The sequence below is a fragment of the Lethenteron reissneri genome, chromosome 20 (genome assembly GCF_015708825.2).
Source record: "Lethenteron reissneri isolate LAM-NWPU_2019-01 chromosome 20, ASM1570882v1, whole genome shotgun sequence".
NCBI classification, from domain to species: domain Eukaryota; kingdom Metazoa; phylum Chordata; class Hyperoartia; order Petromyzontiformes; family Petromyzontidae; genus Lethenteron; species Lethenteron reissneri.
The window spans coordinates 6,216,651-6,230,237 of NC_083798.1; the positions used below are offsets into that span (position 1 = coordinate 6,216,651).

At 52.6% G+C, this 13,587-nt stretch overlaps 1 long non-coding RNA gene across 1 annotated transcript; it reads left to right on the forward strand.

Annotated features, from left to right (window-relative positions):
• The first annotated feature begins 536 nt into the window (after positions 1-536).
• On the forward strand, positions 537-13,355 carry LOC133344471 (uncharacterized). The gene is made up of 3 exons (XR_009755349.1): positions 537-720; positions 944-1,102; positions 13,296-13,355. It is a non-coding gene; the product is annotated as an uncharacterized LOC133344471 (long non-coding RNA).
• The last annotated feature ends 232 nt before the right edge of the window (positions 13,356-13,587 follow it).

Consider the following 13,587-nt stretch of genomic DNA (forward strand, 5'->3'; position numbering starts at 1 on the left):
GCGGCGAGACCCAAGCGCTCGGCGTCGATCCGCGACGCGCGGCGCGCACTTGGCGCTGAATCCAGCGCACGCACGGCGACTCGGCCTCAAATTAGACCCCGGCTCGATTCCCTGCTCACGGCCAACACCGGGGACGATTATCCGAACCGGTCTTGGACCTCCCCCTAGGTAGACTCAGCCTCAAATGAGTACATGGTGTGGTGTGTAAACATCGCCACTGGGGACACGAGAGGCGGTCGGGCGTGGTCCTGGCCACCAACCCCCTCATGTGCCGTGCCCGGCCTTCATCGGTGTTCACTAACAGCACTTGCCCCAAAGGCACCACGACCGACCGCCTTCGTCTCCCCAATGCTGACGTTTTGCACAAAGCACGTGGTACTCATTATGTCGTTCGGATGCTGGTCACCGATATTCGACTCGAACTCGGGTTGCCGGGTTTCGTGGCTCAGTGCGCTAACCGCTGCGCCACCGCTCCCCACGTACACAACGCACACGCGCATCTGTCGTCCCTGCTCAAGGCGACCCCGACCGGGCCAGCGCATCTGGCCACGCGCGCACGTGGACACGGCGAGAGAGTTCGTTGCGATACCGTTGCGACTGATGCTGCTGCTGCTGTACACGGAGACACAAAGACAAAGATCCCCCCGTGGAACCTTAACAGACTGTTGGGGCAAGTGCTGTTAGCGAGCACCTATCAAGGCTGGAACGGCACACGACGGGGTAGGTGGCCAGCACCGCGCCCGGTCGCCTTTGTCTCCACAGTGCTGATGTTTTCACACTGCACGAGGTACTGATTTTAGGCTGAGTCGATCTAGGGGATGCGCAGGTCCGGTTCAGACATCCGTCGCCGATGTTGGCTGTGCGCGGGTAGCAGCGATTGCGACCAAGACAGCGCACTAAGTTCCGTGAGCAGTCCCACACCCGGCCGCTTTTGCCTCCCCAGTGCTGGTGTTGACATCACACAACGGTACTCAGTGGAGGCTGCGTCGGCCCACAGGGACCCAGGAAAAAGTTCTGGTACCACTCGCCACTGACGTCAGCCGTGGGAAAGAATCGACGTCGGTGTGGCCGCGTTCATCAGCGGCGAGTGACACCTCAACAGGTTATTGCCCCCCCCCCCCACCTCCTCCATTCTTCACTAACCCGCATTGACCAGCCTGGTGAAGTATGGTCAAACAACCCCTGTGACGGACAAGGCGTGGGAAGTTCTTCATCCAGAAGTGGGTTTACAAAGGGGCTTAGAACTAGCACAAAGACATACCAAGATAAAGACAAAGATCCAACCCTATAGCCTCAAAATACTGTTGGGGCAAGTGATGTTAGCGAGCACAACCGCCATTCGCCACTAAGTGGCGGTGACATCACCACGGCGCTTGTTCCAGGGTAGGTGCACGTTAAGGCCCCGTGAAGTGTCGAACGCCCGCTGGCAGGAGGTCACAGGACGGACCCAGCAGGTGCTACGGGTTGTCTGACTGAGATGACTCGCAGATGCCCCACCTGTGCTCCCCATTGTGCCAACTTGCTGCGTTTTATTCGCCCGGCGCTCCGCTCGCTGTTGTGAGCGTCGCTCCCCTGCCATCCGTTGTTGCTGAAGGGCGACTGCCGCCAATTACCCAGTAGCCTCCTTCACGAGCCTCCCCAACAGAGGCCGATCTTGACACCTTTGGTACTGGTCATCGTTAAGTCCAATGAGCTCCACATCCTCTTGCACCACGTCAACCCATCTCTTCTCTATCCCTTGCTGTGCCCGTTTAGCCCCTTTAATGCGGTCAAACAGAAGCTTCTTGAAAATGCCGTGGCTGGCCATACGGGCGGAAGAGTTCACGGATTAAGCTATGCTCAGATATTTCAAGTATATGTGCGCTTTTGTACATAATCAAATCTGGATTCCCCTCCGGGGGGGGCTTGATCCACCAGTTGCAGGATTTAGGGACTGTAGGACTCCATCTAAATGAGTCCATTCCCCTAGCAGTGGCGAGAAGAAGAAATTGCAGTGCTGCGCCTTTGCCATTGCCTTTTTATTCTTGTTACCGTTATTATTATTAGAGTCACAGTGTGTATCGAACGAGACAATTGGGGTCATTGAGCAATGTCTAGTAAAGTAAGCATAGTCTCGAATATATTTGTGCCAAGTTTCGGCATTTATAGCCCTTCCAGAACATCGCTCGAGTTGCCATCATTAATTAATTCACTTTCGTCTGCATATGTGAGAGGTAGAGACAAGTTGTCACACGCAACACGTGGCAACAGATGCACCAGCAGCCATGATTCATTCACTGCTGGATGAAGGCACACGCCATCGGCATCTCTCACGATCCCACGATACAGCTGACACAACGCGTCCTGTCGAACCGTCAATGCGATGTCCCTGACTTGGCGTGTGTTCTCTAATCTCGCCTTATCTCAGCGTTATTCCTATCAGGCACCTACCTACCTACCCATGCTTCTTTGAACACTCTTCAGCTTGTGCATGCCAATATGTCTGTATAATTAAGTGCTTGATTTTTTTTTAATCAGCCCAAATTACCGACTGTGACACGTGGATCAGAAACACGGCCATTGACAACGAACATGGACTGAAATCACTTTCACACGTACGCAGCCTCTATTATAATGCCATTGACGTGTGTCACAATACGATTCAACTCGGGGGTAACCTTAGGCTATAAACGTAAAGCGCAATAATTCAAACACCCTCAATTAACCTTTACCTGTTATGCAATATCCCGCAATTTGCACACATTAACGCACGCGTTCAGTCTTCCTATGGGCATTAGAATTGTGGCGTAAGACGCGTGGTCTCGGTAATCCGTGTCTTCGATAAGCGGCTCCTTTATAATATAATGCCACGCGTACAACTTGTGCTGGCTCAAGGTCTGCCTAAGCCAAACAAAATAACAAGAAGAGACAATTTTTCGTCGAATTTGGAAACAAATAAAATCGACATTTCTAGAGCCGCAATGCACTGTGGTGGTGAATGCGAGGAGACGCTGGTTCCTTCACAAACAAACGTCACGAAGCAGTTCCTTAAAGAGCCGCACGCGGCTCCGGAGACGCAGGTTTGCCGACCCCTGAACCTAGACACTACGGATTGTGGTGGTGTGGGGCAGGGGGGGTGGGTGGTGGGGCCGTTTGACCATTCTTCACCACGCGTACCGAAACGCGTGCAGAGAAGCATGCGTAGTTGTCACCGGCAAGAGGAGGAGGATGAGGCTGTTGATATGACGGCTGCTGCCCGCGTGTGCACGAGGATGGAGGGAGGTTAGCGAAGCCGGGGGGGAGGGGGGCGGGCAGTGGCACCCAGGCAGGAGGGGGGCGACTCGTGGCAGAAACTCGGAGCCGGGGATGGCGGCGGGCAATGAGACGCCGCTGAGAGCCGCCGTTCCGCCGTTCCGCCGTCGACCGCGCAAGGACTGCAGCAGCCTCGACCAGAAGGCCTGGAACGAGGGCAACAATTGACCTTCACCTTGAACTCTCGCGTACCTGCACGGACCCCCTTCTGCTGTCAATCCACTGCTGGATGAGAGCCGCTCCCCACGCCGTGCGGATCGTTGGGGGGGTGGGGGGGTTCCCGGACGCAGGCGCACAGAATTAAAGTACAACAATAGATGCATTTGTTGTTGTTCTTGTTCTGCACTGTCCTAAATTGCGCAACACGTGACTCCCAAGCCTATAACACGTGTTGTGCACAGCGGTCGTAATGGTCGCCCCATCCGAACGCTGTCCCCAAGCTCAAATCCGCTGCTTTGCTACCGAGATGTGAACTCACTTGCAGAGCAGCTCAAGAATTCAGGACTCAAGTCAAAACCGTGATCGGCCGTGCCAGTGAAATTTGTTTTTGGTCCCAAAGAGAGCCCCAACCCAAAGCAAGCCCCCCCTTCTGCCCCCCCCCTCTGCCCCCCCTCCCCCTTCTCCCCCCTCTCCCTGTGCCGACCGTGCTGGCGGTCGCGCTCGATTATTGAACACAACCTCGACAGATGCGACCCCGACACCGACACCGCACGGGATCCTCGATTCGTTCGGCTCCGCCACGCGGTTCCTGCGGAACGCGGGCGGGGATTGCCTGGGGTTGGCGATACTATTGCAATCCTATTACTATGCGATACTATTACTATGCAATACTATTACTATGTGATACTATTACTATGTGATACTATTACTATGTGATACTATTACTATGTGATACTATTACTATGCGATACTATTACCATGCAATACTATTATTATGTGATACTATTACTATGCGATACTATTACTATGTGATACTATTACTATGCAATACTATTATTACGTGATACTATTACTATGCGATACTATTATTACGTGATACTATTACTATGCGATACTATTATTACGTGATACTATTACTATGCGATACTATAACTATGTGATACTATTACTATGCGATACTATTACTATGCAATACTATTACTATGCAATACTATTACTATGCAATACTATTACTATGCGATACTATTATTACGTGATACTATTACTATGCGATACTATTACTATGTGATACTATTACTACGCGATACTATTACTATGGCGTCGTGTTTAAAACGCTGCGCTACAGATCCGGCCACCCGAGTTCGATTCTAGCTCACGGCCACCACCAGTGACAAATATCTGGATCGGTCCTAGGCCTCATTGAGTACCTGGTGCGGTGTGTAGTAAACATCGCCACTGGGGAGACAAAGGCGGTCGGGTGTGGTGCTCGCCACCCACCCCCTCGCGTGCCGTGCCGGCCTTCATATGTGCTCGCGAACAGCGCTTGATTCAACAGTCTGTCAATGCCATACGGGGGATATATTATTTATATTTGGTGACAGTTCGATGCTGCTGCAGATGCTGCTGGACATTACTTGACCCTGGCCTGGATCTGAACTCGACTGCTCACAATTGCGAGCCTCCCCCAACACCCCCCCACCCCAACCTCCTCTCTCTACAAAGCGACACTGCCAACATTTAGCGCTCACGCGCGCAGCGTAGACACGTACACACGCAATGTCGAGGTGGCATCTGCACGTGCGATCGTTCGACGGGGGAATATCCGTGCCCGGGTCTTCTTCGTTTCCATTAAAACGATGAACAAATTTAATAGGGAACCGCAAAACCCCCTGGGTTTGACGTGCCACGATCGCGGCGGAGTGGCTGGGAGAAATCGCAAGCGCGAGAGGCCCATGAGGTCGTGGCAATTTTATTCGCCAACACCACCAATCACCATGACCTATCCGCTGCTGGATGAAGGCCTCCCTCCAAATCCGTCGCCGGCTCTCACGGTCTCGCGGCGGCTTCAAAGAAAAAAACGAAACCCTTCAACACGCGACTTGTTGGTCCGACGCGAGTTGACCTCCGTCGACCCCGTGAGAGGGTGAGCGGGGGGGTTACCCCCCCCCCCCCTGCGTCGGCTACCTCGCCTCCTCACTCCGTCGTTAGTCGCGGCCACTGGGACCACCCAGATGGGCCCCTCGAGCGAACGCGTCGAGAGGGCCTCCGGTCCAGCGAGGGGCCTCCGACCCCGCCGCCACTTCCAGGCGAGCGCGGCTGCGTCGTCCCGCTGACGCATAGCAGGTGATGTACACATAGCAAGTACACACAGCAGGTGATGTACACACAGCAGGTGATGTACACATAGCAGGTGATGTACACATAGCAGGTGATGTACACATAGCAGGTGATGTACACACAGCAGGTGATATACACATAGCAGGTACACATAGCAGGTACACACAGCAGGTGGTGTACACACATAGCAGGTACACATAGCAGGTGATGTACACACAGCAGGTGATGTTCACATAGCAGTTGTATACAAATATCGTGATATACTCACAATAGGTTCACATAGCAGCGAATACACACATATCAGTTATACACAGCAGCTACTATAATCATAGCAGGTGTCCCTAGCAGCTAATATACACTTAGCAGCTAATATACACATAGCAGCTACAGACTCACAGCAGGTATAAATAGCAGCTGATAGACATATAGCAGGCGTGTTGACCTTCTTTCGCACCGTACGTAGCCAGCCGTGCTGCTCGGTATACACAGATGGCAGGTAATATGTTCACATTCGCAGGAAGAGAAAAATGAACTCGAAACAAACGACGCAGACACTGCCGAGCGAATGTACTTGAGCAGGTGAGGGCGGTGGTGCCACGCGAACTTCGTTGCGTTGTCAGAACCACAAGGTCACAACTCGAAGCAATAATCGATCGTTGTTTTGTGTACCCTCAACTGTCTCTGTCTCGGTCGTCGTATGCCTTAAATATTATCATTTACACGTAATTTGCATAAATCATAGTTCAATCCGTTCTCGCACGGGCAATTCTATGGATGGACCGTGAGCATAGCAATTCATGTTAGTGGACTAATCGTTGCATACCAATCTTAGTTCGGACTGCGTCCGTGTCTGAGAAGAGATGGGCTGACGTGGTGCAAGAGGATGTGGAGCTCATTGGACTTGACCGATGACCGGTACCAAAGGTGTCAAGATCGGCCTCTGTTGGGGAGGCTCGTGAAGGAGGCTACTGGGTAATTGGCGGCAGTCGCCCTTCAGCAACAACGGAGGGCAGGGGAGCGACGCTCACAACAGCGAGCGGAGCGCCGGTCGTATAAAACGCAGCAAGTTGGCACAGTGGGGAGCACAGGTGGTGCATCTGCGAGTCATCTCAGTCAGGCAACCCATGGCACCTGGGTCTGCTCCGTGACCTCCTGTTAACGAACCTTCCACACTTCACGTGATAGCCTCAAAGTGGCGATGGCGACTGTTGTATGCATAGCTGCACGTGTCTGTGTACGCGTACTCGTATGTATGCAGCTGTGCATGTGTGTATGTAAATGTGTATGTGTGCTTATATATTTGCCTTTGTCTGTGGGGAGCAGTAAAGCAGTGGTTAGTGCACTGCACTACCAACCCGGCGACCCGAGTTCAATTCTCGCTCACGGATAATATCAATGGCAAATATCTGAACCGGTTTAAAGTCTCCCCCCCCAGGTCGACTCAGCCTTAAATTAGAACCTGGTGTGATTTATCAAACATCACCAATGGGGGGACAAAGACGGCCGGGCGTGGTGCTGTCCACACCATCACCTTTCGTGTGCCTTGTTGGCTATTCACAGGTGCTCACTAACAGCACTCCGCCCCCTCTCCCCTCCCTCCACATTGTCTGTTGAAGGCCATACGGGGTGGTTGGTGGATGGGTGGATGGGTGGGTGGGTGTGGATCTTTGTATTTTGTGTGCATGTATATTGTCCGTATGTATATCGATGCGTGTACGTGTTATGCATTGTATGCATGCGTGCGTGCGTGTGAGTGAGTGAGTGAATGTGGTGCGTGCTTTAACGAGCCCCCGGGGATGTGAATTAGCAGCCGTCGGGAGGGCTCCTCGCTCCGCGCTCTCGGTGCCAAACCCGGGGCCCGGTCCGCTCCGGGACCGGGCCTCGTGCAGCTGCGAACGGCGGCAGCTGGAGCTGTTAGCGTGGCCCCGTGCGTGCCCAGCTACGCACATTGCACGCGCGGAGTAGCAGTAGTTTAATAATAATAATGATGATGATGAGACATGCAAGCCCACTGCCATGCAAGTGCAAAGGCGCGCCACGTGTACTTCATTTGCGTGTAGTTGTGCGCGTGTACGCGCCGTGTGTAGATCTTATGCGTGGGGCTGTTGCGTGCGAGTGCAGTGCTGTGCATGTACACCGGCGAAGCTGCATACACGTGTATCGCGGCGTACGTCATATGCAGCGGCGTGCGTGTTTCGTGCACATGAAATGCACGCAAATCCTCACGATGAGTCTCAAGACGCGTTTTCAGGAGGGCACTGCATTGGGATGTGTGGCCGTTTAATTGTTTTTTTTTAATGAATGTGAGAAACCTGAGAAAACACACCAACTACCACTCATGAACTCATCATCATCATCACCACCACCACCACCACCACCATCACCCACGATATATCCACTGCCTTCTTCGACGCAGCGATCCCATCCGGCTCGCGCACACTGCGAGATGCGATACCATCGCTCACATCTCCCCCTGCTGGGAATCCTTTCGGGCGAGTTCACTCTGATTCTGCCGACACTCCGTCCATAGTCTCGACCGCCTCGCGTCGTCTCTCTGCTCGCGATGTGCCGTGCCCGGGTGCGCGTAATATTATTAGAATCGCACGATCCCACCCGCTGTGTTCGTCATGAATGTGCCCACCACGTCGCAGCCCATCGTGTGTGAGAGTGTTACAAACCTCCACGCGGTCCACCAACTCTCGCCTCCAAATCGTTGCTACGCAAACACCCGGCTCTTCAGAGCAAACGATTGCGTTTCAAACAAAACGCACGCGTTCACCCCACCCGTAGCGTACATTGAGAACACCCCACGTTACTATGCCCGGATAACAGTGACAAAACATCCCAATGCAGGTTGTAACGCGACTGGTTAGGGAAGATTCGCGAACGGAAACTCAAATTGTACTATTGGGTTTTGTCGGTAAAGTCACGTAGGTAAAAATAACTAATAAAAATAATATAAATAATAATAGAAATACAATAATAAATCACGACGTTTCGGAGGCAACACAAGTCTCCGTCATCAGGTGGGACCGTCACAGCTAAAGTTTACTGTATCAATTGTAAATTTTAGCTGTGACGGTCCCACCTGATGACGGAGACTTGTGTTGCCTTCGAAACGTCGTGATTTATTATTTTATTTCTATTATCATTTATAAAATTTTTACTAATTATTTTTTTTATTTTTTTATGTTTATTATTTATTTTTACCTACGTGACTTTACCGAAAAAACCAAAGAGTGTGAATCCTTGCAGTCACGAAAGCTTCAAATCTAGAACTCAAATTGTCTCGAATTCCATCGCGGCTCTACGAGTCGAACGAGTCCAAGACTTCGCTTACAGGGGTTTGCCACGCTGCGCTACGAACCAGGCAACCTGAGTTCGATTCCCCGACCACGGCTCGTGTCAGTATGCGAGTGATCTCTTGAACACGGTCCTGGGTCCCCAACCACCTTCACCAACCCGAACCAACCGGCGTGGTGAAGTATGGTCAAACAAGCACTCGTGACTGGCACGGCGTGCGATGTCTTCGTCCGGCGGTGGGTCGACAAGAGGCTGAACAATATCGTTACTTTTTAAGTTAACATTCCATTAGTTGGTAAACTATTCATAAAGGTAAGTGTCTAAGTGGCTGACACCTCTGCATGAGTGTGTGTTTCTGTACTTGACAGGCGTAACTGAGTAACACGACCCCTAAAGATATTCTAGAATTTCGATTTAAAGCTTTCGTGACTGCAGGGATTCATCTTGGTTCTTTCGGTAAAGTCACGTAGAATGGAAATAATAAAGTCACGTAGAATGGAAATAATTGTGGTCGAAACGTCGTGAGAATTATTTTATTATGTTTTATTTTTATTATTTTATTATTTCCATTCTACGTGACTTTACCGAAATAACCAAGAAGATATTCTAGAATATCAGAATATCGTCGCGTTTGAACTACTCACGGCAAAATCCGAAAACCACAGCATCCCAGTGTGGGCCGCCACAAAATTGGACCCACATCGGTTGATTGCTTTCACCTGGGATTTTTGCACACAGCGTTGGTGTACGATCATTTTTCTGCAATATTTTGCTGTCTTTTCTTGGATTTTCTGTTTGCACATAGTCACTATAAGATGTATTCTTGTTCATGTTTTTGTTTTTCGTTTGTTGCGGTTGCACCCGATTCAAGAGCCGAATGGCTCACAGGGCTATACCTAATAAATTAACTTGAACTTGAACCTGGCCGGGAGAGGGCCTAGCCTAAGCTTCCACATTGCTTTAACTCCCGTGCGAAACGCTCGCAAGGAGTCGAGACACCCCCTTCGTCATTCGCTTTTCCCCGCCGGGTGCGACGATAACCCCCCCCCTCCAGCAGGCGGGCAGGAGAGCGCGCTACCGCTCACTGCAGTGACTGCTCGAGTGGACGGGCGGTGGTGGCTTGGCTGTCACGTGGCCGGTGATCAGCCAGCGCCGTGGAGGCGGCAGCAAGGGTTGATGGATCACGGCACGCATATTCTTAGGTTTTTTTTTCGGTAAAGTCACGTAGGTAAAAAACATTAAAAAGTAAAATAAAATAAAAATCACGACGTTTCGGAGGCAACACAAGCTTCCGTCTTCAGGTGGTACCGTCACAGCCACGACAGCTGTATCAAGTAAATAAGAGATTGCAGAAGCTACCACTCCGTTTATATAAACGGAGTGGTAGCTTCTGCAATCTCTTTATATAAACGGAGTGGTAACTTCTACAATCTCTCATTTACCACCTGAAGACGGAAGCTTGTGTTGCCTCCGAAACGTCGTGATTTTTATTTTATTTTACTTTTTAATGTTTTTTACCTACGTGACTTTACCGAAAAAAACCCTAAGAATATGAATCATTGCAGTCACGAAAGCTTCAAATCTAGAATCACGGCACGCGTGTTTTGCTGAGCTCCCTTCCGTGGGAGTCGAGGAGGAGCTAGTTCCACGGCTCGCCAGGGGAAGGCGGTAACACGCAAAGCTGTGGACTCAGCCCGTTCCGTCCGAATGCGATAGAGTGTTTCTCCGAGCGCTCCGGTTTTCTCCCACATGTGTGAACACTCATTCATTGGCCGATCACACCTTGATATATAGAGGCCCGCCAGAGCTTGGGCAATTGTTGGCGCCGGGTCACGGCGCGGTGGCTTTCCTGCTCGTCTGTCGTTCCTCCTCGCGCCCGTGAGTCGATCTCTCTCTCTCTCTTCGAGAGTGAGTGAACACTGCGGCAAGTTAGAAGTTGACATTATGATAATTATATTATTATTATTACTAATCTGCGAGGGTGGAGCAGACCCACACACCTACTCTGGGATTTACACTGCACCCAAACTGCACGAGCGGCAAGAGATGTAATTAAGGGGATCATTAAAATGATCTTGACATTCAATAGCGGCCGTTTGCATTCAATTAATCATCGACATCTGCTACGCTCTACCCTCTGTTGGATGAAGGCCTACTAGGCTAGCCGGCCCTGTGAAGCTGCACGTGAGTTGGTCTCCACGCTACCTCTCCATGGTGGCCATGCTCTCTCTCCCGGACGCGTTCTCTGCTATTCTTTGGCTGCTATTCCGTCACCAGTCTCGTCCATGGGCCCATAGTCCCTTCCAGCCACGCGCCCCCCATCCACTACTTTAATTAATCTCATCGGCCTTCATTAACACCAACGATACTTAACAGCCAATATTGAAGATGTCGCAATTTGCGTTTGTTATCTTGATCTCCCGCGATCCTCGTTTTCCCTTTCTCCGCTCTCTCCTCTCTCATCCCGTCTCTCAGAGCAACTTCACTTGAGGCTCAAACACGCCGAGGCTCTCTGACACGATTGGTCTGCCCAGTATGGCATGAGCACGCTCGGGGTGCCGGTGCGCTGAACAGCACAACTTTCAAAGCAACGCAACGGAAACTCAACACAGGCGAGAACAAAAACATCTCTCTCTCTCTCCCCCCTCTCTCTTTCCTGCTCTCTCTCTCTATCTGTGCTTCCCTCCCTCTCCTGCATCTCCCCTCCCTCTCTCTCTGCCTCTGCCTTGTGGCATTGCTCAAGGCTGGCACTGGGGACAGGTAAACTGTGTGCAATCGGAGGCCGTCTCTGCGCACGCGCCCACACTGTACTGGCACGGGCAAATGCGTGCGAGCACAACTCCACGACGTATGTGTACGTCTTGCCACGTGTGTGCACACACAACAGACATTGCATCGGTCCATCAGCCTATTGGCGTCGCAGACCAATATTGTCAAGCAGCATTTGTTTGTACTGGCACAGAAACACACGCACGGCGCTACCTGGCCAAAGCCAACCCCCCCCCCATCCCTGGGGTGGTGGGCACGAGTTTGGAGTGGTTGCACGGGTGGATCGAAATCTGCGCGTCCGTCCAGCGGCGTAGCTCTAGATCGAGTGTGCAGGCGGTGCAACTGCACAGATCCTCCCAGGTGCCCACGCGCCTGACTACGAAGAGGAGCGAATTGGACCGCGGGGGGCGGGGTGGGGGGGGAGGCTCAATTTAATTACCAGTCCGGCACCTGGGCCCCTCCGGCTCGTGGCCCACGACGCGCAGTTGCACCGCCTGCACAACTGCCAGTAGCTACGCCACTGACAAATAACAACAAAACTATCAATGCTCGTGTAAGGAGACGTGTGCGCGTGTGCTTTTTTTTTCGTGCGCACGGTCCGAGGTTTGTAGCGCGTTCCGGCGCGCGCGCGCACACGTGCAGAGCGCGTGCGTGTCCCTTCACTCGTTCCCTTAATTCTCAACTCATGTATTGCCCCATACGTTCATCCGTCGATTCGTTCATCTTGTTCGTTCGTGTATTTATTGCGTCGATTTCGTCGCAACGCTCGCGTCAAGAACAGCGCGCGGGCGATGCGGAACAGCCCCGGCACATCAATTAGCCAGCGGTGGCTCTACATTGAAAAAAAATGTTTGAGGGCGTTGGCCGTGACTGGTGCTGGGTGTGCCCGCGCGTGCGGCCGGACGTCGGCGGCCGGCTTGAATGGAGCAGTGAGGGCGGCGGTGGTGGTGGTGATGGCACTCGGGATGCCGCCAGTCCGAGACCCTCTGATGAGGAAGAGCCCGCGCGCTATTTTTTGGGTGGGTTCCATGCCTCGGTCTTTCACTGCGCACGAATGTCGTGGTCTTTGACTGCGGTGCCCGTGGACTTTGACAAAAAATGGTTGCAACGCCACAGTCTCACGCCCGACTTCAACGCCACCCACGGCCTTTGTCGATGGCCACGCCACGGCCTCTGTGGCTTTCGGCCCCGGTGGCCCATTACTCTGAGGGCGACGGAGAGTCGAGCAGAAGAGCCGGGGCCGCCCAAAAACTTCACCACGTTCCACGCACGTTGCCTGGAACGTCGTCTCTCTGCCCCCTCCTCCCGCCCTCTCACCCCCCCCCCCTCTCTCTCCCCCGCACATCCTCATAATGAATCCATACCCCCCCCGTATCCTGTCCCATTTACCCCCCACCCACCCCCCGTCTTACTTTAATATCCCACTCCTCCCCCTCCCCTGCTTGCTGCATTCGTGATAATCCCTGCCCACTCGCCCCCCCCCCACACACACTACCCCCCCACCACCATCCCACCCCTCCCTTCTTCCCCCTGCGCCGCGCCTCCCATCCTCTAGTGCAGCGCTCCCGTGCCCACTGCGAGCCGTAATGGCTGTCATTTGCATACTTATGAATATTCATGATGCTTCGTTAATTAACTTAATTGTTTTCTGCCAGAATGCGGCAGCAGCAGCGACGGGCAGGCGGGCGGGAGGGCCTCGATGGCGGAGAGAGCAGTCACGGATGTGAGGACAGCCAAGAAATTCCAAGGACGTCCTCAGTTGGGGAGGGATTGGGGGTTGGTGGGGGGGGGAGGGGATGGAGGGCAGGGGGGATGGAGGGGAGGGGGGATGGAGGGAGCCGGGGGGAGGGGGAGCGGACAGGTGGGTCGGAGGCTTGAGCAACAAAAAATATAAAAAAGGGGCAATTTGATGTGAAATAGCTGTGCAGGAATTAACTTAATACTCAC